This window comes from Corvus cornix, chromosome 5 (genome assembly GCF_000738735.6).
Source record: "Corvus cornix cornix isolate S_Up_H32 chromosome 5, ASM73873v5, whole genome shotgun sequence".
Classification (NCBI taxonomy): Eukaryota; Metazoa; Chordata; class Aves; order Passeriformes; family Corvidae; genus Corvus; species Corvus cornix.
The window spans coordinates 6,277,765-6,300,739 of record NC_046335.1 but is presented as its reverse complement, the minus strand read 5'-3'; the positions used below and the strand labels follow the sequence as shown (position 1 = coordinate 6,300,739).

The window sequence follows — 22,975 nt, the reverse complement described above, 5'->3', positions numbered from 1 at the left end:
CTGTGCCAGCAGCAGCATCCCACCTTTGCAGAGGGTGGGTGGAAGCAGTGGTGGCTCGGTCAGGACTGGCTGCAGGGAGAAAAGCATCTGCCAGACAAGAATTGCATATGCTGGAGCATCACCAGAATCCAAACATTTGGGTATTTGGTGCTGGTATTTTAGTATTTTGGCAGAGGGGCATTACTTGTACTGCTGTCCATCTCCCTGTGTGGAAAAGCCAAACCTGCCTTTTCTGGAATGCACTGATGGACTGAAAGAACTGACAGGCCACAGTCAGACATGTAGCTTCTATCATATCCACATTAATCCCTGGTGTTAGAAAAAATGAAAGAACCCTGTAGTTTAATAAAAACTGAATTAAATTCCCAAACAGTTTGTTTTAAAAAAAGTTTCTTTTTCTTTGGCATTGCTTGATTGACCTATTTTGGTGGATTAGGTACTGGGACACAATGCTTATATAAACTTTCTTAATAAGCTATGCTAGACACAAACATCCCTTATGAAAACTATTATCTTTGTGCTGCTGACAACTGCATCCTTTTTGTTGCTCAGAACATAACACAAGGCAAAAGTACAGAGAATTCAGAAGACATTTGTATCATTAATAACTTTATAATTTTCCCTTTGCCCATCTTTGCATTAAGGAAAGTAAATGCTTAAATCCAAATGTACCATTGCTATCTTGGACCTGTGTTTGTAGTTTCTGTTCCTCACAGCTCAGAAAATGAAAGTTTGGGAAAATCCCATCATCCTGTCATAATGAATTTCAGTTTCTAACACTCTTGACGTACACCATTGTGTGAAATATTTTTTTTATTTAACATGAAGCAGGAATTGTGATGGTATTGCAGTGGTTCCCGAGGTTCCCTCTTTATAGTGTAGGATTGTGGCTCAACCTTAGCGCCTTGCTATGAAATGTGAGTCCTGTGCATGGCCATACAAGTCAACACACTGAGGGAAGTAAAAGGGATGCTTGAATTCCTGAAAGTGAGGGAATATTTTAGCCCAAAAATGAACCCAGGATTTGAGGTGTGGCCTCACCAATGCCTAGTACAGGGGATCACTGCCCTGGTTCTGCTGGCCACAGTATTGCTGATACAGGCCAGGTGCCACTGGCCCCCTTGGCCACCTGGGCACACACTGGCTCATGATAAAGGTTGCCAAATCAAGTCCCTCTTTGAGTTCTTTTCCTCATTATGTTCTTTCCTTCACACTACAAGTTTTCAGCAACCTTTGCTGATGGCAAGTAGCTTTCTCTTCCCAGTGCCTTTCTGCAGTGCTGTCCCATGTGACAGACAAAATCATTTTAAAGTGATTATTTTTTTCTTAATACTAAAGCAGCTGCATTATGTTCCCAAGTCAAATATCCTCATTATTTAAAACAGATCTCTTCTTCATTCCTTCAGTATTTGCTCAGAAGAAATTAAGTCAGCAGAAAAAATGGTCACAAAGCCCAGTTGCCAAATATTTCCACTACAGAGAGCTCTCCATCAGGTGTCTGCAGACATAATGAACAGAAACTGCAGCCAAGTTCACAGAGTATTGGGGACAATTTAATGGGAAGCTGACAGGACAGACTGCAGCTCACTTATGTAGGTGTACCCCTTTTCACCCTAAAAGAGTACTTACAATGTGGAAGATTTGACTGTAGGGTCACCAGAAGTATAAAGGGAAGTCCTTTGGAAAAACCTGTCAGTTTAGTGGTGTGCAATAAACACCTGAGATCAGCTGCAAAGTACACTCACCTTGGATCTTGGGGAACTGACACAAGGGTTGCTTAGGAAAATTAATCCTTTGCTTTCAGTGACATCAGAGGTACTGCCTTCAGCACTCTTGTGTCCTCGTGTTCCCTGGTAATGGAGAAGCCCCTGGGACCCCATGGTTAGGAAGGACTGTGATCACAGCAAGATCTATTTTAACTTTTAACAAGCCATAGCTGGGAAGTCATCTCACAAGACAAACACAGTCACTTTCTTCTTTCTTTTGTAGTTGACAAAATGGCCCTGACTAAGGGAACAACATTTTGCATGCTAAGAATATATCTAAATAAAAGTGAGGTGAAAATGGGCAGTGACAACAACGCTGCCCCAGCGGCACTGGCGTGACTGGGTATTTAGGAATACCCTGGAGGTGTTGAACAGCCTTTGGTGCAAACACTCCTCTCTTTTGGTAATAATCCCACTGACTTAGTGCTGCAACACTTCTAAAACAACTCAGGAGAGCATCTGTCCCTGTTAATAGGAAACATCAAATAAATAAATAGCAGAAATCAACCACAGGGTGTTACTTGAAGATGATTAATTGACATTGACTACCCAGAAAGAGCAGAGACTGAGCAAATTACACTTTATGAAACAGAGTGTTGATAAGAATATGTGTAATCTTTTCAAAATGATAGAGAATCTTGGCCCAGATCCTAAGTCAGTGAAAAGGACATGAGGAAAAGGCACACATTTCTTTTACTATTGGTTAATTGTCTGGCTTGCCCTATCCCATGGAGTTATCTTTTTAAATAAAACCTAGTCAAGTGATGTTTGAGCAGTCAGGCCATCCATAATTCAGGCTGGCAGGTTGCTGGCCCTCTGAAGCTGGCTCTGAAGGTACAGAGAATATAGCAGTGACAATCTGCTGAGGAAACAGGGGACATTTCTCTTTGGGTTTGGGGAAACAAAGAAATGCACAGCTCCACAATAATCTACAAAACACGTGAAAGCTGGAGCCTTCTCCTTTGACAGGGGATGGAAGTCCATTAGATACCTCCTGAAGGCAGGCAGCAAGATGTTTCCTAGGATTAAGATTTTGCTTCATTTCTGCTCCCTTGGAAAGAGCTGATGGTGCTGCAAAGACCAAGAGAGACAGTTGGATAGAGAAAAAAATTAAAAGGAAATTCTAGGATATATTTAAATGTTAAATAATGTTTAATGTGTGGTGTCTGAGATAGAATGTGCTTAATTAGAGGAAACAGGCAATCTGTCTAAGAAAATGAATATTGACTGAAGATTTGAGGGGAGGGGACTGAACTGACCCAGGGTGTCATTTTTGTGTTGCTCTTGGGATGAGTTTGGCATAAATTCTATAAATGTCAAAAACAGGTAAAAAGATAATTGTTGATGTTATTTGCACTTAGCCTTGCTCGTAGTGGTTGCTGTTCACAGCTGAGTCTCCTGAGAGGATTAGTAATACAACTAATGAAGACTAATAATGCAGGTAAATTAGTTTGTATCTGATGTAATGGACTATTTTTGAAACCCTAATGATGTAACTGGGAAATATGTACTCATTTTCAAGTTCCAGATGGTTTTAGAGCTAAGTCTGATTTTCTGAAAAAATGCCTCAGATGCATCATCTTCAGAACATCTGTATTTAAATTATGTCTGTCTTGTCCTATATGATGAGCAAGGTATGAATTTTCCTCTACTTTTCCAGGAAATAGGATTTATGGTTTCATACTGTGCAGCAGGAATAGCAAAATGAGCAACTGAATTAAATCAGGAAGAGGCAAGTTTGGGTGTTGTGCAGGGATGGGGTCCAGATTTGGTTAATTACTTCACACTGAAGGAATGACCACGTAAGAAGTGAAATCTCTGCCCCACATGTGATTTGGCAACTCTTCTAACAGCCAGCTCATACCCATAAACTGAACTCTTGACACTGCCTGTCCACCTATGACAGTACAGTGGGATTTTTCCCCCCTCAGTCCCTGTTTTCCACATGCACACGGTGTTCTTGGCTGGTGTTTGGGAGCTTGGTAAGACTCAGGCTGAACTTGCTGTCAGTTGAGTTTGGATAGTTCATCCCCCTGGGAAGTGGGGGGTAGGTGAGCAGAGGAGATTGCATGGCAACACATCCTCATCTTCCTTCCTTCTTCATACCAAATCTGGGATTTGATATCAGGGGTTTGATATGGGGATAGGGAACATTCCCACATTGTTTTTCAAGAACGGGGTTATTTCAGCACTTTTCATAGACAGGTTTCTGGACTATTTTCTGTAGAAGTGCATTTAAATGCTCTGATATTAGTCTTATTCCCTTTCTACCATTTGTGACCCCTTAAAAATTAATCTGCAGGCCTTTGGCAGCAAAGTGAAAGCCACCAGCTGGAAGATATCCCATACCACATCTTGAAGCAGCCAACACAGTGTCTGCAAGCTTGGCATGTCCTTCCCTTCCCTGAGCACCTTGCAACAGCACAGCAAATAAATCAGCTCTTGAGTATGTTTAGATTGTGCTCTTGGCTTCTCTTTGGGTAGGAAAAGTGTGGGCAGAGCAGTGTTTTGTTTAGGTTGGGATTTTTTGAGTGTGCGCATGTGAGGTCTTTATAAAAAACTCTTCTCCAGCAGCCAGCAGCATGTGTGTGTGTGATACACATCCAGGAAAGGACTTGGAACAGATTTCCTGGAGCTCTTGCTCATGCCAGACACCCTGGTACTGAAAGAAGGGTTCAGTGGAAACTGCCTTGCAAAATTCCTTTATGTTTTTTTGCCCTCCTGACTTTAGTTCACAGGAAAGCTTGTCATGGCTCTCTGCAGCATTGGGAAGTTGTGTTGATTAATATGAGTTACCTGTGTGTTACCTCAAGTTTAATTTCCATCCCCAGCTGAAAAACAGAACAAATTATTGCAAGGAAACTGGTGAACTCCTATGGTGTCACAGAACTGCAGCCAGCAGGTCACAGAGCTTTTAAAGACAAAGCTGTGATGATCAGAAGGTGAAACCTCAGGTGGAATTACAAGAAAAATTTCCCACTGGTGTGTTGTACCAGGCCTTTGAATAATCCATGGGATTTTTATCCATAAGGAGTGCCAAAAGCCCAGTAAAAAGAGTTATTTGGTGGGCAAGAGGAACCTTGGTGGGTGAGTGGGCACCAGGGACCAGCTGGGTACATGAAGCTGTAACATGGCTTGTATCCCTTTCCAGTGGCTGATTTTGTTTATGAACAATGACTACTGAACATCTTAATCTATTCTTAATTTTGGTTATTGTTAAATGTTTTCTTCTCTGTTGTTTCTCCAGGGAAATGTTAAATTATCTTTTTTTTTTTCTTCCCCATCTGTCTACTGGTGTTTATCTCTTCCTGGAAGAAATCCAAGTTTAGCAATTAAGGCACTAGGAACAGTCAGAGGTTTGATCAGTAGATAAAATGTAATTATAATAGATCTACGAATCTCTCTGCAGTAAATATTTTAACACCTTAGGCCAAGTCCTCCATGAACACAGAGTTATTGGAGATCACACTGTCTTACACCTACTGGGGATCTGTGTGAAACTGCACTGACAGCTCCATTGTGGTTGTGTGGGAAAACTTAAAAAAAACCAAAATTACCTCAGGAAGATGATGAGGTGCAATACCCTGCCCAACAGGCAGTTTGGATGAAATGTGTGGGTTTTTTCTCACATCCTGTGCTTGCTTATCTTTGTCCCTTGGCAGTTTTCAAATATCCTGAAACAGAATTATGTCTGTATAGGTAAAATCTTCAGTTGCAGTGGTGAGCAGTTTGATTACATATATTAACTAGGCAAGGGGTGTAACTTATTCCCTAATTTGGGTGCTTAGGTGAGGGTTTGTGGTAGAAACATTTTACAGAGAATAAAAGCACAGGAAGATCATTTTGGAGAACAGTACCAAATTGCCTGAAAATTCCCCAAATCCCACCATTTCTGGGTACCTTGTTTACCCTTCTGCTGAAGTCTGGAGCAGGCTTCCATGCCACAGCTAGCAGCAGTCACTATTTCTGTCCTTCCTGACCTCAGAAAATGCTCTCATGGGACATTGGCCTGGAGGTCTTCCTCAGCTGTGAGCCCTGGGGAAACTGAGGTTGTGTTATCCACCGAACCTGGGAAGTGCCAGATGTTGTTCTGTCACCTCCTGGTGTGGATCAAAGGCTGCAGAGGGACACGTGGGAAGGTTGCTGGCCACGGACACGGCAAGAAAAGGACTTTTGGATGAACAACAGCTCCCTAGGTAATCAAAAATTTTCCAATAGACTGTATGGATGAACCATAACAAAAGATGAAAAATCAAAAGGAAAGTGAATATTAAGGCCATGAAAGCCTGACAGCAATTCCTGCTTGCCAAAACCGAGGGGCACAGGTCCTGTAGGAGCAAAGGCAGCAGCAGTTAGATGAGAACAGACAGCTTATTGCATAATGAAAGCAATTGATCCTTCAGTGTGTCTTCCTTCACAAGCAGGACCAATAACCTCATGTCTTTCAAACAATGACAGCTTGACTAACACAATAGAGGATTTAAAGAAAGCATTCAATAAGAATGCAGCATTATTATAATATGAAGAAAAACCAGTCTCAATGAAAAGTTAGTTTCCTTTAACAAACAGAGGTTTCAGGGAGCTGAGTAAAAGTTGAGTCTATAAATCTTCCTGTATTACTGTATAACATTACATAACATAACACAAAGTATATCATAATATAGTGAAATAATATAATAATATAAAATTAAAAAGGCATCTACTCTTCAAAACCAGGGTCCAAGGCTCATCTGGCCCTTCTGGGTGGCCTCTTTCCTTATGTGGAACTGATATTAAAACTCTTACCTCAAGCTTGTGTCTGCACTGAGTGTGTGATCAAAGACCAGACCGCAACGATCTTTACAGTCACCAGAAAGCTGCATGTCTATAAGAGACGTATCTCATTATGATTCAGAGATGCCAAAAGCATCTTTTCCCTTCAAGGTTTGCCAATTCATTTGAAACAAGACGTAAAGGATGCATCTGTGCAAAGGCTTGGAGTTATACAGCTGGAAAGGGGGAAACCAGTTGTTTATCCCTTCAGAAGTCCTGCATTTGCACAAGTAAACACTGCACAGGCTGCAAAGGATGTGTCCCACACCATGTCTGTGTTGAGCTGTGAGTGCTCAGAGAGGAAAAGCTGTGCCTGGCTCTGACCAGAAGCTTTTGGAAGCAATAGTGAGCAAAGCTCGTGACAGCACCAGCACATGGATAAAACATAGTGAAGTTCCCATAGAAATACGCCACTGTGGTTAAGTACAGACCACGAGAAAATATGCCCCATGCAGATTTCTTGGTCAGTTGGTTTCTGTCAGGGGAAGGCAATTAGAAAGAGGAGTTTTCAAGCATAAATTAGCTTTTTTTTGGGCTGAGCAGCATTTGTGAAGTAATAAATGCCCCAGCAATGGCAGATGCTTGGCTCTCTGTCCTTGGCTCTCTCACTGTATTTCGGTGTTAAAGTGACTGTCTCAGGAGGAGTCAGGAGTTGGGGGTTACCTCGGTTTTAGGGAACCACACCAAATTAATTCATTTTGGAAAAACATGTTTTGCAAACAGTGAATAAAGATCAAAACCCATGAAGTGACATTATATCCCTGAAACCTTCCTTTCTATGGGATATTCTTGTCCTCTGAAACAGAACTTGGTAGCGATGATTGAAATAGGGTGCTTTTTTTGTTGTTGTTGAAACTAAAAAAAGCAAATACTGTCTGCAGTTAGAATTTTCAGTTTGGGTGGGGTTTTTTGGGTATTTATTTTTTCCCCAGTAAGCTTAAGGATGTTTATTGGAAATTACCAGGAGGAGCTACAAAAAATTGTCTTGTTATGTACAACTTGTCATTTACACATGTAAAAGTTAGCTCTTTGAGAAATGCTTGTTTAGGTCTGTTCGTTTTGGTTGTGTTTTCCTGGAAGCCAAGTCCACGAATAAAGAATCACAGAACGGTTTGGATTGAAAGGGACCTTAAAGATCATCTTGTTCCAACCCCCTGCCATGGACAGGGACACCTTCTACTAGAAGAGCTTGTCCAAAACCCCATCCAACCTGGCCTTGAACACTTCCAGGGATGGAGCATCCACAGCTTCTCTGGGCAACCTGTGCCAGGGCCTCAGCACCCTCACAATCAAGAATTTATTCCTTATCTAAGCCTGCCCTCAGATTGCCCTGACCCATGTGCAGGATGTCACACTTGGCATTGTTGACTAATAAACCTTTGTGAGCTTCATTATTCTTTTTGTATGAGATTTTTTTTCCCTCAGAATCAGTCGTGATGGCAGCTGCTGCCCTCAGATTTCCTATAACAAACAAACAAAAAACCAGAACTTTTGGTTCAGGTATTTGGCTCAGTGCTCAAAGAGCAGCTAGACAAACTCACGGAGGAAGAAGCTGTCTGTCAGTATTAAATGTAAAGGAAACACTTCTGCCTTAAGAAACTCCTGGAGTGCAAAAATTCAGTTTTGGAGACTAACCTTGGACTGTACCTTCATAGGACTGTCAGGTGCTTGTATTCCTTCCCATATGCCTGTTCTCAGTCAGTGCTGGAAACAGGACAATCAGTCTTTTATCTGCAGCAGTATCTCAGGTTTTTGTCCTCGTGTTTTTATCCTGTGCCATGAAACCACAAAAACTGTGGTGCTTCGAAAATGTTTCTCAGCAGCAACACACCTGGTTTTGGAGCTACTTTGGGTGCAGAACACAGCAGAAAATAAACCAGTTTGTTGATATGGTAATCTACATGACAAAGTTTGCATATGAAACAAAAAAAAAATGGAGCATATTGAAACAGAAAGGTGCTGCAGTTAGGTACACCCCAGGTGACTCTGGAAACTGTCACGTTTTGAAAGTAACCACTAAAAATTAAAAAGACATGTGACAAAACCTCATGAAAATCCCTTAAAAGCTTAAAACTGGTTCACAAATTTAATTAAACAACAATCAGAGCAGTAAACTGTTTGTGGTTGGCTCTGGTCGTATGAGCTCATTTGTGGCTTGACTTTCTCTTGATGGAATTCTTTGTGAGAGCTGCTCTCAAAGGCAGGAAAAACAGCGGGTTAGTTTCATATATCTGATTTAATCAGATTGCCCAAATTATCGTTTTTCACTGCTGCCAGGGAATCAGAACCAACCCCATATCCTTCTCCTCAGTCCCAGTCATTTTGGCATCCACAGTGTTCGGACCAGGGAAGCGTGAAAGAAGCACTTGGTAGCAGCAGTCCAGTGGGAAGTTTAAATAAATGGTTCAGGCCACTGCAGCACTTACATGGGGTCATCTGGCTGTAGAAGTCTTGGAGAACATTATATCAGAAATAATCAGTGGACCCCCAAGAGGTTGTGACCCCCAGCTGTGACTTCTCCAGCTCTTTGGTACAGCCACTGTCAGGACAAAGTGGGAGTTCTTCGATGGGTTCAATTTGGCTAAAGAAGCACTGAGCTTTGTGTTAGGGAAGAAAAGGCTCTCTGCAGATGCCTAAATAATCTGGTTTAGCTGTGCTGAGAGGCTCTTGCCCTCACCTGATGCTATTTGGATTAGCTCTGGTCACACTGATGCACCTGGAGGGGTGTATTTGCACCCTGTCTTGTGGTAGCCTGCCTGGAAAATATCGCAGCTGTCAAAAATAAACCTATACATCATTCCCTTTTGGGTTTTTTTCCCCCCTGAATTTTATACTCAAGACTTCAAGTTTGATAAGTGAAAAACCATTTAATCAAAACATCTTTCAAAAAAGGAAACTACAAATTAAGAAGACACGTTGCCTTAACAAATGTCTTCTGTTAATTTGAACTGGACAGCTGCTTAAGGAATCCCAGAAGGACGTAACATAAGGCTGTGCCTATTTTTCACCAACAGCCTCCAGGAAAAATTACCAATTTTTCTATTATTTATTAAGGTCTTCTGTGTTCTTTTATAGAAATCTGCTCAGAAGGAAGCAGGACTCAGCTTCTCCCTCTGATGGCCCAGGCAGAATCGTGTGCTGTGTTTGACATGCTGGTCCCTCAGAGCCTGGGAAAAGCATGAAGAAATATGAGATGTCCTGCAGGAATGTAGAAGACATGTGCCTTGGAGCTTGGTGAATTTCCAGCAAAATTTACTTTTGCTCCAGATTCATATTAATTCCTCAAAATCTGTCATTTGAGATACTCTTAGCTAAGAAAACTGGAGGTAATGGAAAATCAGGGTGGACCAGAGTCACCCTTGCACACAGGGTCTGAGTTACTTGGAGAGAACAGATTCAGGTATCCCTGTGAACCTGGGGAAAATGTCCAGAACGCAAAGCAGCTGTGAAAAGCCAAGAACATTCTGGAAGCTGTGTTAACAAGGGAATAGGGAGTAATACAGAAAGTCCAGGGGCTTGACAAATTAATCAGAGCTGGGCAGCAGTTTAAGAAACCTCACAAGGATATAAACCAAAGCTGTTCAAATGATTTCCACCAAGAGCTGCTGGATTGATGTAAACACTGCAAGGGGTTGGGTCGTTTCACTTCCAGGGAGTTCTCGGGTTATACGGGAGCGCTGGGGAGAGGGGATAGGATTTGCAGCACCGAAGGGGAATAAGGGGTGGTGCTCTGGGGAGGTGTGTGACACGGAGCTCCTGCATGCAGGGCACAGGGGGGATGGAGAGGGATCAGATCACGTAGGGAGATGGACAAGGGGGAATGGCTTTAAAATGAAGGAAGGTAGATTTAGATTTTGTATTAACTTCTTCCTTGTGAGGGTGGTGAAGCTCTGGCACAGGCTGCCCAGAGAAGCTGTGGCTGCCCCATCCCTGGAAGCATCCGAGGCCAGGTTGGATGGGGTTTTGAGCAACCTGGTCTGGTGGAAGGTGTCCCTGTCCATGGCAGGGGATTGGAATGAAATGATCTTTAAGGTCCCTTCCAGCCCAAACTCTTCCTTGATTCTGTGATTTGTGGGGCTGAAACAGGATTCAGAACATAAGGGTAGCCTGAAGCTGCAAGATTTGAGAAATAAACTAGTAGATGGAGTAAGAAAAAACATAGAAGATTTGAATAAAAAGAATTTGATGCAATACTTTCTACACCGAGTCTCTGTTCAGACAATGCAATGTAGGATTAGCAAATCTTATACTTAAAAGCAGAATTCTGTTATTTAATGCCCAATTACTAGGTGTATTTCATCCTCCTAGGCAAAGGCAACAGAGTAACTGCAGACAGACCTGCTCATGCTGCAGATCAAGTTGCTTTAATCTCTTTTAAGGGTGTTTCTTACTGACGCAGCTCCTTGTTCCTCTGTCTGCTAATGCCAGCTCACAGATCACCACAATGTATTCACATTTCTAAAATACATAATGCTTTGCCCGAAACCTTCTTAAAATTGGCGATGGGTGAAGATCATCAGATCCTGATCACTATTACTCAGTATTTGGAACATGAAAGAGGGGAATATTCTTTTCCCTTCTCAAAAACATCATATCCTTGTTTAAGCTTGGTGGTTCACTCAGTTGCAGTGCTGTTCTCTGAATCCATTGTGTTTATCCATTCTGAATCTGTTCCACCTCTGCAAGAGGCAGGTGGAGGAGATAAGTCCAAGAAGAGGAGTTTAAGAGGCAAGAGATCAGGGGTCTGGGTCATGAAAAGGAGCAAAATGGAGAGTGATGAGTAGAAGCATGAAGTGGAGTGAGACAGAGAAGGTGGCAAAAGGAGGGAAAGGCAAAGATACTCAATGCGATCTGGGAGGATTTGGGAGCCACTGGAGCTTGGTATAGGGTGCGCTTGGCAGAGGACCCAGCACTGAGCCTGAAATGCAGGGCACAGGGAATCTGCAGAGCCTGTGATCTGAACCATCACGTGCATCCACTGTCTTCTGCTCAGCTCATGGGACTGGGATTGGGCATCACCTGGAAGGAGGCTGAAATAATGGAAACACTTCAGTGTCAAGAATTGATGTAACCAGGACAAAAGAATGGTTTAGAAGAGGCAGGCAGTTTTGCTTTACAGCATAGATAATTCTGATTGTATTATGTTTTCTGGTTTTGTTGGCAAAAATCTGACAGCATTAGACAACAAATAGCTTTTAACTTATTGTTTTCCCTAAGGAAAGCATTATTTTTGAAAGATCTCCCCATTAAATCTGCATATACTTGGAGCCTGAAGAAAACAATCTGATGGAGCAAGGGGGAAGAAGGGGATAGAACAGCTGAAAATCTATTTGCTAAGTCCTGCAATGGAGAATATATATTTTAATGTGGAACAGTGATGACAAGGGAAGCTTTAGACAGCTGCAAAGCAAAAGCATCCAGGCAGGCAGTCCTGCAGGACCTCAAAACCTTGCATGGAGACAAAGCTTTTTGTACACCAGAGCTTGAAATTCAAATCAAGCAGAGAGCGAGCCAAGCCAACTTTGAGCATTTTGCATTTCACTTGATGTCCTTGAAGGCTGCAAGAGTTTCTTCATCTTTTGCTTGCATCACATGCCATTTTCTGCACTCTTTTGCAGGTGTTTCTTTGCTCCTTTTCTTCCAGTTTTATTGAGTGGTTACACAGATTTGTAGAGTATCACATGTGTTTTTTAAAGCTTTTGTTCAGTTGGATTCTCCTTCCCTCCCTTCAGCCTCAAAGGCAGATTTACAGGAATCTTTCAGAGATATGACACTGCATTTTTTTAAAAGCTTTGCTCTTCTTATCTTCATGGCCTTGGAGGTCACAAAGAACTACGTGTGAGGATAAGCATCAGGTTCCCCAGCATGGAATAAAGTCAGACTGGATTACACAAAACACTTTAACACATAAATCCAGATACTCTTTGCAGTGTCTTGCCTCTCTCCTATCACTGATGAGATTTCTTGAATTTATCAAAAAAAAGACAGGAGGGGAGAGTGCCAGGAAGAACAAAAATATCCCCAAACCTCTATCAAAGGGATAACATTTTAATTCCATTCAAATAATGCTGGTTCAAGAGTGGCTCAGTAAAGATATTTTTATGTCAAAAGCAGCAACAGAAATTTGTTGCCTAACTACTGATAGGGTTTATATTTCATTAATGAATATCCCAAAAATCATCTAATGCAGGATGTTTTCAAATAAGGGCAGAGAGGAAATTACATTTGCTTTTTTTGAAGGAGCAACTGGATATTGGAAAATTGTTGCAGGCTTTGCTGGATTTGATTCAAAGGAATGCTTACAGCTTGGTTCTCCATTGCCCATGTTTTATACTGTAATTTCAGCCACGCCATCTTTCTCATGTGCTGCTGCAATGAAGGAACCTGGATGTCTTATAACTTACAGTTCTGGCTCAGCTCAGTTGTGCCAGAGATGGGGAATTGGGAGACTTTGGGTATGAAACTTGGCTTTGGCCAAATCCAGAGACAACTGAGGTGACTGGAGGGGTGGCACCCCAAATCTTGGCTCCCAAGGTGCAATATCAGAACCTGCACCAGCTGCCTCCCTGATCTTGGTAGGATGAGACCCAGGTGGTTGAATTAGCACCAACCCACCCTCCTCCTGGGACAAATAATACACATTGGAGAAATAAGCCTGGTTTTGCTGGTGACAGTTGTTACTCTGCAGGGCACCAAAGGGCTGGGTGGCACCTGGGGGGCTCATGGGCTCCCATCCTGGGTCCCCGGAGATTTCAGCACTGCTGCAGTGGATGGGTGCCACTTACAGCCTGGCAGGGAGTGAAGAGAATGGCTTGAGAAAAGCTGTGCCCAGCACAGGTAAGGGGTAGCTCTGCAAGCCAGGCGTGGAGGGTTAAGGCAGGCAGCAAGAAATAGCTGTGATGATTTAAGCAAGACAAGGCAGAGGTGCTGGTTTTGGCTGTGCCTCCTGCGGCTGAGGGAGATAAGGTTCATTTGGCCAGCAGTTACAGAATATCTCCTCGTGTTCTCCTGCATATAAATGTTCTGTCTTTTCACAGAGAATTCAGTTTGTCCCTCTCACTCCTGACCCTAATACCACTGGCATGCTTTTGATCTGAAGACAGAAATGAGGCTGTTCCCCAAGGAGAGGTAGCTACTCCTGGAGCTAAGGTAAGGGAATGAAGTGGGATTTAAGAGGCAATAGTTTCAAACTGAGAGAGGGCAGGCTTCGGTTAGATGTTAGGAAGAATTTCTGGACTGTGAGGCTGCTGAGGCTCTGGCACAGGTTGCCCAGAGAAGCTGTGGCTGCTCCATCCCTAGAAGTGTTCAAGGCCATGCTGGATGGGGCTTGGAGCAACCGGGCCTGGTGGAAGGTGTCCCTGCCCATGGCAGGGGATTGGGAATAGGTGATCTTTAATGCCCCTTCCAGCCCAAACCGTTCTGTGATTCTGTAACACTGACAGTCCCTTAGGCTCTGAGCAATTTCTCCATCTGTATGGCCCTAGGAGGAGGCTGGCATTGCAGATACCCAACCCTGGGCTTCCTTTCTCTGATGACCCCCCGGAGCCTGTCACATCACAGGCTCACACAAGAAGGGATGGCACAGGAATCCTCACAAATGTAACAACTTTAATGGTGGCATTTGCAGTAAAATGTGAGAGGATGGTAATTCCCACTGTGTGACTCCAATTCTGATGCTCTTTCTAGGTCAGGACAAAAGAATGATCTTTGCATTTTGCTCTGCTGTATAGGTCTCAGCTATTTGTTGCTTCCACAACCTTAAAGGTTTTTTCCAGCTGAAATGGTTCTATGATTCCCTACTGAGGGGTGATTTTCTGAGGGACAAGGTGCTCAGCTAGCTATGGAGGACTGGTCCAGCATCTCCTCTGGGGAAGTGTCTGCCAGGTAGGAGGCACAGGGAGTGTTCAGCTGTGGCTGGCAGTGGTCCTTGCTGAAAGGCAAAGGTACAGAGAGGGGTACAAGCAGCCTCCTGTCACTCACAGAAGGGATTCCTGCCTCTGAAGATATTGGCTCTTACTGCTCCTGAGACTACAGGCAGCAGGAGTCTCTCCACATCTTCTGTGCAGAGCCAGGTGAACCACTGTGCTCAACATTCACTCAATAGAAAACGTGCTATTAGTCAAAGAAATTTTGGTAAAAAAACCCTTCACTTAATTTTGTATATTCTTGTTCAATTTTTCTTATGGCTTTTCTCAATAAAGGGCAATTACAAATTTAGGTTAAACTGGCTACAGAATACACACCTAGCTGGAGATGCTGTTAGTTTTCAGTTTGGAGGTCTCCTCAGAAACTAGCAAAATGTGCTGTGGAAAAGCTAAAAATCCCAAGTAGGTTTGGTTTTAAACATCTGACCCACAGTTAACATTTTGGCTTATTCTAACAGGTAACACAAAGGCCCCAGGCTGTATGACTGCTGGTTGTTCAGTCTGGAGAACAGGAGGCTCAGGGGGACCTTGCTGTTCTCTGCAACTCCCTGAAAGGAGGCTGTATCCAGGTGGGGGTTGGTCTCTTCTCCCAGGTAACAAGTGACAGGAGAAGAGGAAACGGCATTGAGGAGAGACAGGGGAAGTTTAGATTGGATAATAGGAAAAATTTCTTCAGTGAACGGATGTCAAGCAATGGCACAGGCTGCCCAGGGCAGTGGTAGAGTCACCATCCCTGGAGGGATTTAAAAGATGTGTAAATGTGGCATTTGGGGACATGGTTTTGTGGTGGGCTTGGTAGTGCTGGTTAATTGCTGGGCTCAGTGATCCTAGAGGTGTTTTTTGACCCCAATGATTCCATGATTCCATTATTCTGCAATTTCCGTGTGCATTGATTGAGGACAGGATATTGCAGAGCACTCTGGTGGTATGGGCTGGCTTTATAGGCACAGAAGCATCTTATGTACCAGAATGTGGCTCTGTGCCTGTGAGGGAGGAGAGAAATTAATTCAGGTGATTCTGGAGCGTAATCTCTGTGCCCATGTAAAACCTTAAATGTTCTGTGGGATGCTTTAGTCAGCAGTAGGAGATGAGGAGTCCCTATGTGCACAGGCGAGGGTTTAAGCTGTATATAACCAACAGGGGGCATTAGGTTTATGCTTATTAAATGTGTATTTCTATTCCTACCAGAGAAAAATCTCTGAGTAGTTTGATTGAAAACAGCAGGATGTGAATCTCATACCCTGTAAAAGATGCAGGATTCAGTTGGTTTTTTTTTCCAGAAGATTTAGTAACTGTATAAGTCTGCTTTTCTTTAGGTCTAGCCTGTGTCTATTCTGAGACAAAGATAAGTGAGATTGATGTAATTAACGATCAAATGATTTTTGCATAATTTGCAGCTCAAAAAGCACTTTAAAAAATGAGTGTTTCTGGTATCAATTTGTTTGTGTTGATAATTCCCAGTTTTCTAACCAGAAATTAATGTAAGGCTGTAATTATATCTTTCTGATGGAAATGAGATTCAGCAGTGCACAGCCAACTGCTGCCCTTCATTATGGAGAAATCGTTGCCCTGAATTATTTGATCACTGAATGCAAAGGACTTCAGTGAGGAGCTGCAGTACAAGCCCAAATTGTGGTCTTTGGAAAAGAAAGTAATATTTATTACAGAGATAATTATTATGGCTGCAACCACTCATACTCCTGTACATGGCACTATTCATATACACATTCCTTTTATATTTACATTTTGTATTCACAGCGCTGCCTGTAGGAGCAACTTTTTTCTCTTCACACACGAAGTGGAAAGCTGTATCCTGCTCTGCACTCCTGTCACAGCCCAGCAGCTGGAAAACTGTTTTAGGTGAAGTGATTTCTACAATCTGTAGTTAACTTGAGCTGCATTTGGAAACATGGAAATAGATTAAGGAATTCGGTGTCAAATAATTAGGCGATACAGCTGAGAACTGCTTTCATAAAACAGTGTCAAATTATTGTCCCAAATGTTCAGATGCTCTAAGTTTCAGGAAGTTGATTTAATTACCTGACTTAGGATAAAATGGGTTTTGCACCACCTAATAACTGCTCCCAAAGTAAAGTAACAGTTACAATTTTGAAATAAAGTTTTGATCAACCTCCAGCAGTTGCAGAGTTTTTGCCTGTGATACTCCAAGCAACTCTCGGTCCCCCACTGTCAGAGAAGGGAGATTCTAATGGCTCAGTGGCACACACTAACTCCTTTCCCCTGAGCCCTCCAAACCCCTGTCATTAAAAAAAACCAAAAAACCCAACAAAGCAAGATGAGCTTGGTTAATTTTTATCCAGTAAGAAGTTGTTGGGGGGGGGGGGGTTGGATCCAATTAATCAGTGGCTTGACTCAGAGGGACACCTCAAGCTAAGACTTTTCCCACAGTCCAAAGGTGCTGCAGGCTGTACAAGGTCTGTAGGCTTCAGGATGGTGACCCACTGTAAACAGAAAAGTGTGTTTTATCTTACATTGCTTACCTGGCATGTTTGTAAACACAAGGGAAGGAACTGGATCACCTAGAAAGAGTGGTTGGTTTTTTTTGAAAGTTGCTTGGTCAATACCCTGGCACATCCTTCCTTCCCATGATGCAGAATTTAGTGTCCTTCAACACATAACTCGGGCTGAACAGCATTTTAAACAGGATTGCACCTGCTGGGCCAGTTTGTGTTAGTGAGGAGTTGTGTTACTCTGTGTGTCCAACAGAACAGCAAATGAGGGACACCTTTTTCATGCTAATCAATTAGTCATGTAAGATGTTACTGCTTTCCAAAGAAGTGCTGGAGTAGCATCTATGTCACTTGTTATGAAAGGTCTGTGTGTCAGCAGATTCTGCTTCTATGTTGTGTTTTTCTGCAGAGCCAGCAGCAAATCCTAATAAAACTTATTGTGAGAAAACATTGCTGGTGAGGTGATAGGTTGAGATTAACTGCACTAAAAAGAGGCAATTCCATGCTAAGTTTTTTAAACTTCTCTGAGGAGTCACTATTATAAACATACCAATTTAAGGGCTTCTTTCTGCTCCTGTGAAAATCAATATGAAAACTCACACAGAATTAATCTCAAAATGAAAAAGCAGACAGCCAGCCAGCACTCATCCTAAACCTGGACAGCTAAACTTTCTGGCTTTCCAGTAGCACAAGTTCTAACAAGTATGTTTAAACTCAAAATTAGCCCCATGCTGAGTTCTAATGACAATTTTAAAAAAAAAAAAAAAAAAATTGCAGTTGAGCTAAGGTCTGATGCAAGTAATTTCGTTCTCAAAGATAATTTTTATAATGAGTGTATATAAATAAGTTTAAAATTGCAAAAAACCCCCAACAACTTGTTCTTAACAGCATCACTGTTATTATAATATTTTCCCCCAAACATATAAAACACTTAGATTGCCTGCATTAGACGCAAAGGTTGTGTTTAATGCCATTTTCTGGTGTTTGGGTTTTCAAGTTCCAGGAGAAGTTAATGTCACCCACTTATGTCCATCCTTCAGCTGCCAGAAAGTCTTGTGGTTTTCTAGTACACTTGAGGCTTAGTCCTCAGGCTCTCAGAGGTATCCCTGTAACATAAAATGTGGTGAACATGGTGGACTTTTAGTTCCAGGGAAGGTTTTTTCTGTAGGTCCTACTGATTTCAGAAGAGACTCCAAAACTGGCATGGTTCTTATGTGGAGAAGGGTCCAGAAAAGGTGTCACCTGTGGGAATAACCTGTACCGCCTCTGGGAAGGAAAATGAAGTGTCTCACTTTGTCCCAGGCACCAGTGATGACTGACTGGTCTGGCCCTGCTCCTGCCAGTGCTGTGTTCCTGTCTGCTTCCCACGAGTGTGTGCTACCACCTGTAGAAGGACAAAAATATTCATCCAAAAAAAAGAGCTGTGATCAGAACTAGAGCCTCAGATCCTTGAGTCATAGGACCAGAGACTCTCAGCCTGCCCCTCTTCAGCAAAGAAAAGTTTCTTTGCTTGGGATTCTCCCAAAAAGCTTAGAAACGTGGTGAGATCACAGCCTATGAAGCAGTTTGTGTCTTGGAGTCTGCAGGAAGCCTGAAAACCAGCTCTGATGCAGAAAATGGCTCCATTCTCCAGCAGGGTGCTTGGTCTCATCTCCCGTGAGTGGCCATGGCTCCAGAAGAAGAGTGGGGGTTATTTGCCACTGTTCCTTTCAAGCTCCCCCAGTTCCCCTCTGCTGGGATTGCAACCTTTGGGGTGCAAGGGGGAATATCATGCTGCTTGGGGCTTCTATCAGACTTAATCAAGACTATTATCCACTCTTGCCTGAAAAAATACCCCTTTCTGCTACCAGGATAGCATTTATTTCTGAGTTTCCTGCCCCTCTGGTGTCAAGGATTTATTGCTGGTTCAAGTAGTCCAAGGACTCCCCCAAATATGGAACCCTGGAGTCAAGAGCAGGGCTTTTTAAGTGTATTGCAAACTGTACCCAGGAATGACCTGTGACCCTATGCAGTCCTTGCCTCTGTCATGGATTTCCTCAGAGCATGCCTGCAAGGATGATGTTGGGGTAAAAATCTAGGATTAGTCAAACAGGCCAAGAGAAGCAGAATGTGTTTCTGTGATGCGTTCTTAGATGGACACTACTTTAAATGCAAAATGCTTCTTCTGAGATAAACCAGTGGATTGTTTTCTATTCTGAATGTTTTCTGTGATGATTCAGCTATTGGCAAAAATAAGCTGAAGAGTATAATGTTGAAGCCCTCTCATCCCATCTTCACATGATTTTTATTTCATATATTAACTGATCTGAGTAAAAATATTTTCCCCTTTAAAAACAAAAAACAAACCCAAAAACAACAGCAAGAAGAGAAGGACACGAGTCCAATACAAACAATTACTCTTCACATCTGACTCTGACTGTGATTTACCCTTGTCCCAAGCATTGCTTCCTGGGCATCTGTAAGCTGCCATCCTGTGGTACTGATCACACTGGGGTTTTAGGTTAAATCAGAGGACTCTCCTCCTCTCCTTTCCAAGTAGGAGTTTGAGATTTCCACTTCTTCTCTCCTGAAAGTTTCAAAGACATTAAAACTTTCACTTTTATCCCTGTATGCTTCCCTACCCACAAATGTGCTGCAGCGTGTGTCATGATTTCCCTTCAGAGTTAGAATGATGAGCTCTGTACCCTTGAAAAGGAGGGTTTTCCCTTCTTCCAAGGAGAAAGTACACACGAGTTTTGGTTTGGACCTTTCAGCACCTGCCTGATGCTGTGATAATGGACTTGGAAAGTTTTGATGCTCTTCAATTCAAGGTGCTATTTTAGGTCATTTCAGAAGCTTTAATGGCTCCCTGTGACTGCACAGCTGGACTCATGATACTGAAGCACAGACCTTGCAGATGAAGGAATATGAAAAACAACATTAATAAAATGATAATGTTTTAAAGGCCCTTTTCCCAAGTGTCTGATTCGGGCTTAAGAAAAGGCTGTGGAAAAGAAAAATTGGGTTTCTAAGCACTCTGAAGGGAGGCAATGTCCATATAATGGTTGGATTGCTTCTGCCCTTATATCTGTGCACTGCAGCACAGTCTTCAGTCACACTCCCCACAATATCTCATATATGTGTGTGTATAAACCTCTCCCACTGACTTCTTCTGACTCGTGTGCAACTTTGGCTTGTAATATCTTTGGTGTGCTCGCTAGAGAAAATGAAAGCTATGAAACAACAAGGTGAGGGCTATAAGAAGTGTCATGTTAAAAGCAAGCAACAGCTGTTATTGTTAAACCTCCTGTTAAACAGGGATCTTCCATGAAGCTGTGCAAGTCATTCAAACCTAGTGTCTCCCACTGCCTCTTCTTCCTATATTTTTCATAAGCTCATGGGGAATGGCCAGGCTATGATCTGGAGAAGTGCTTTGCTCTCACAGCTGTAACTGAAGCCTCCAGATACTGAATGCATAAACTTCTGCTGAACTGTGACTCCTCTGCTAAAGGATCCTGGATGTCTCAAGTTGGACACTCTGATTTCCCTGACCATTTTGACCTTAATCTCCCTGTGCCCCAGTTTCCAGTCTGATCCCGGTATGATGAGGTAAAATGCAGAAGATACTCAGTGGTGCCTACAAAGCACCAGCAGATTAGGGATGAGCACCACGACAAAAAAATTAATCATGCCATACTTGAGCAGAAGTTGGCTGGGGTCCCAGGAATGTGGCACAGGGCCATGTTGAATGAGAAGTGTAAAAGGGAAAGGCTTAGCCATTATCCATGCATTGAGCCATCCTGAGTGCATCCCAGGTGCTCCATACACTGGGAGCTTTAATTCTTCCTAATTCCTGTGCATTTGACTCAGCTGAATGCTGTTGCCTCCCATAAGTTCTGCATCCCTTTGCTTTGTACTGCCAGAGGAACTAAGGGGCAGCAGATCCATAACCTCCAGGTCTAGTTGTCCAGACTTAACTTGCCCAACACAACAGAGAATAAAGAATTCTCATCGGTGCCAAATTAGAATCTAGTGAGTACTTTGGGTCTGAGGTTTCATCAATACTTTCCATCAATTTTTATAACAAAAGCAGCAACTTTTGTCAAGTCTTTATTGATTTCCTGTCTGCCAAAGTGCTTTTTCAAATTTGTAATGGGGTAAGAAGCAAAACCCCCCAAAACAGGGAAGGAAAGAAACTGCAATTTTTTATTTTTAGGAAAGAAATGGCAAGTTATTCCCTCCCCCCACCTATTTTTTGCCACTGAAGTATTTTTTCTGGTATTATCAGCTGCTGCCATGAGCAGAGGTATTTCCTGCTTTCTGAAGGCTACTGTCTGAAGGTGATGCAGAAATGCAGATCTGATGCCATCCCCTCAGCAACTTTCAAACTCAGAGTCCACCTTTATGGTGAGCAGGATGGTGGGCTCCAAGAGGCTGCTTTGCTTCCTGCAGACTTCTGACAAACGCCCCCCACAGTTCTGGGGTAGCGTTTTTGGAGCCAGTAAAACTAAAAATTGACCTTATAGTCCTCCCTGCTGAGGAGAAGAAAGTTGCAGTATGGGCTCCCCTGCTGTCCCACTGCAGTTTCTGACAACAGGTGTACTTCACTCATGGAGAAAGATTTATTAAGGGTCTCATGCCTCGTAGCAGAAAAGCCTCTTCTGTCACGTTCTTTGGTGCAGATTCTTTGGACTCTAAGGGGAAAACTCTACCTGTTTTTCCACCATTTAACATCCTTCAAATGTCTCTGGCATCTGTTTCCTACTTGAGCTGTTGTTACAGCAATACCTGTAGGTCATTGGAAATCAAACATTGCTAATTTGGAGTTTGTATGTACAAATCACATTGTTTATAACCAAAGCTTGTGGTCATCTTGGTGATGGTTTTTAGAATGGGAAGTCTTCTGTGTGCACCTGGGGTAGAAAATAGCTCTGAGCCTTGCCAAGGGTATCCCATGACTCAGTTCTGCTTACTGTATTTTGAGACCTATGCGGGTGAGTCTTGTTGGGTGCCCAGGGTGGTCCCAGGGAACCTGACTCACCTTGTTACACACAGCACTGAAAGCAAAGGAAATGTGAATCTGTTCAGCAGCTTGGATATTCCAATGACTCAGGCTACTGGATTGGATCAGTGCCTGACCTGTTTATGCTGGTCTATGTCTCCCTCCTCTTCTAGGAGCCCTGGGAGTGATGATTCTTCAATTCATAAATCACGGAAGATACATTTAAAGCTCTGTGCTGTGAATCAGAACCAGTTCTGAAATGTTTAATAGTCCCTGAAGTAAAATAACCCTCTCCTGTAGGTTTAGATTCCAAGGGTCAGCTCTTCACTACATGCAGCTGAACTTCATAGTGTGTGCTGTCTCCACTTGCTGTGGGAGTTTGGCGCTTGCCCACTGCCAGCTGGATTTGGGGTATTGTACCTTTTGCAGAAATACCAGAAAAGAGGTGAATCACCCTGAGCAGGTGCTTCAAATTTCAGTAGAAAAGAAATGGTGAAGCAGAAGAGGAAGGAATTGTGATTACGTTAGTATAGCAATGTGCTCATTCCCTTTTTACCTTTTTCCTTTCAGGAAAGGAAAGCTAGTTTCTTCCCTTAAAGAAATACAATTTGCAAGACAGGAGGAAAGAAGAACTAGGAATCCTCTGATCATCCATCAGGCATGTTGTTACATTTAGCTTAGACTTTTTTTTTCCTTTTAATGTTTTAACAATTAATTAATTCCTTAAAATTGAAACTGTTTTTACTTACCTATTCTGAGACAAAAAAAAAAAAAAAAGCATTTTGAATCACAGTGGATTTTCTGCCACATTTAAAAACAGCTGGTTGAGCCTGGGGTATTTCTGATGTAGAAAGAAGCTGCCTAGTTGCCTTTTTCCTACTTACACTGACCTCAAACCTTTCTGACAGTTTCCTGCGGGGTGGCTCAATGCTGTTTCCAAGCACAATTCGAAGATTCCCAAAAGAAGACATGAGTCTCTTTGCAGTTCCCAGTTTGCTTTCTTTGTCAGACTCTTCTTTT

The 22,975-nt window shown here is 42.7% G+C and overlaps 1 long non-coding RNA gene across 1 annotated transcript in view; it reads left to right on the top strand.

Annotated features, from left to right (window-relative positions):
* The window catches only part of LOC120410048, a 34,597-nt gene extending 17,958 nt beyond the window's left edge, over nucleotides 1–16,639 (top strand). Inside the window, exons 2-3 of the long non-coding RNA XR_005601979.1 lie at nucleotides 13,616–13,727; nucleotides 16,262–16,639. This is a non-coding gene — a long non-coding RNA (uncharacterized LOC120410048). The remainder of the gene's footprint in view (nucleotides 1–13,615; nucleotides 13,728–16,261) is intronic.
* The last annotated feature ends 6,336 nt before the right edge of the window (nucleotides 16,640–22,975 follow it).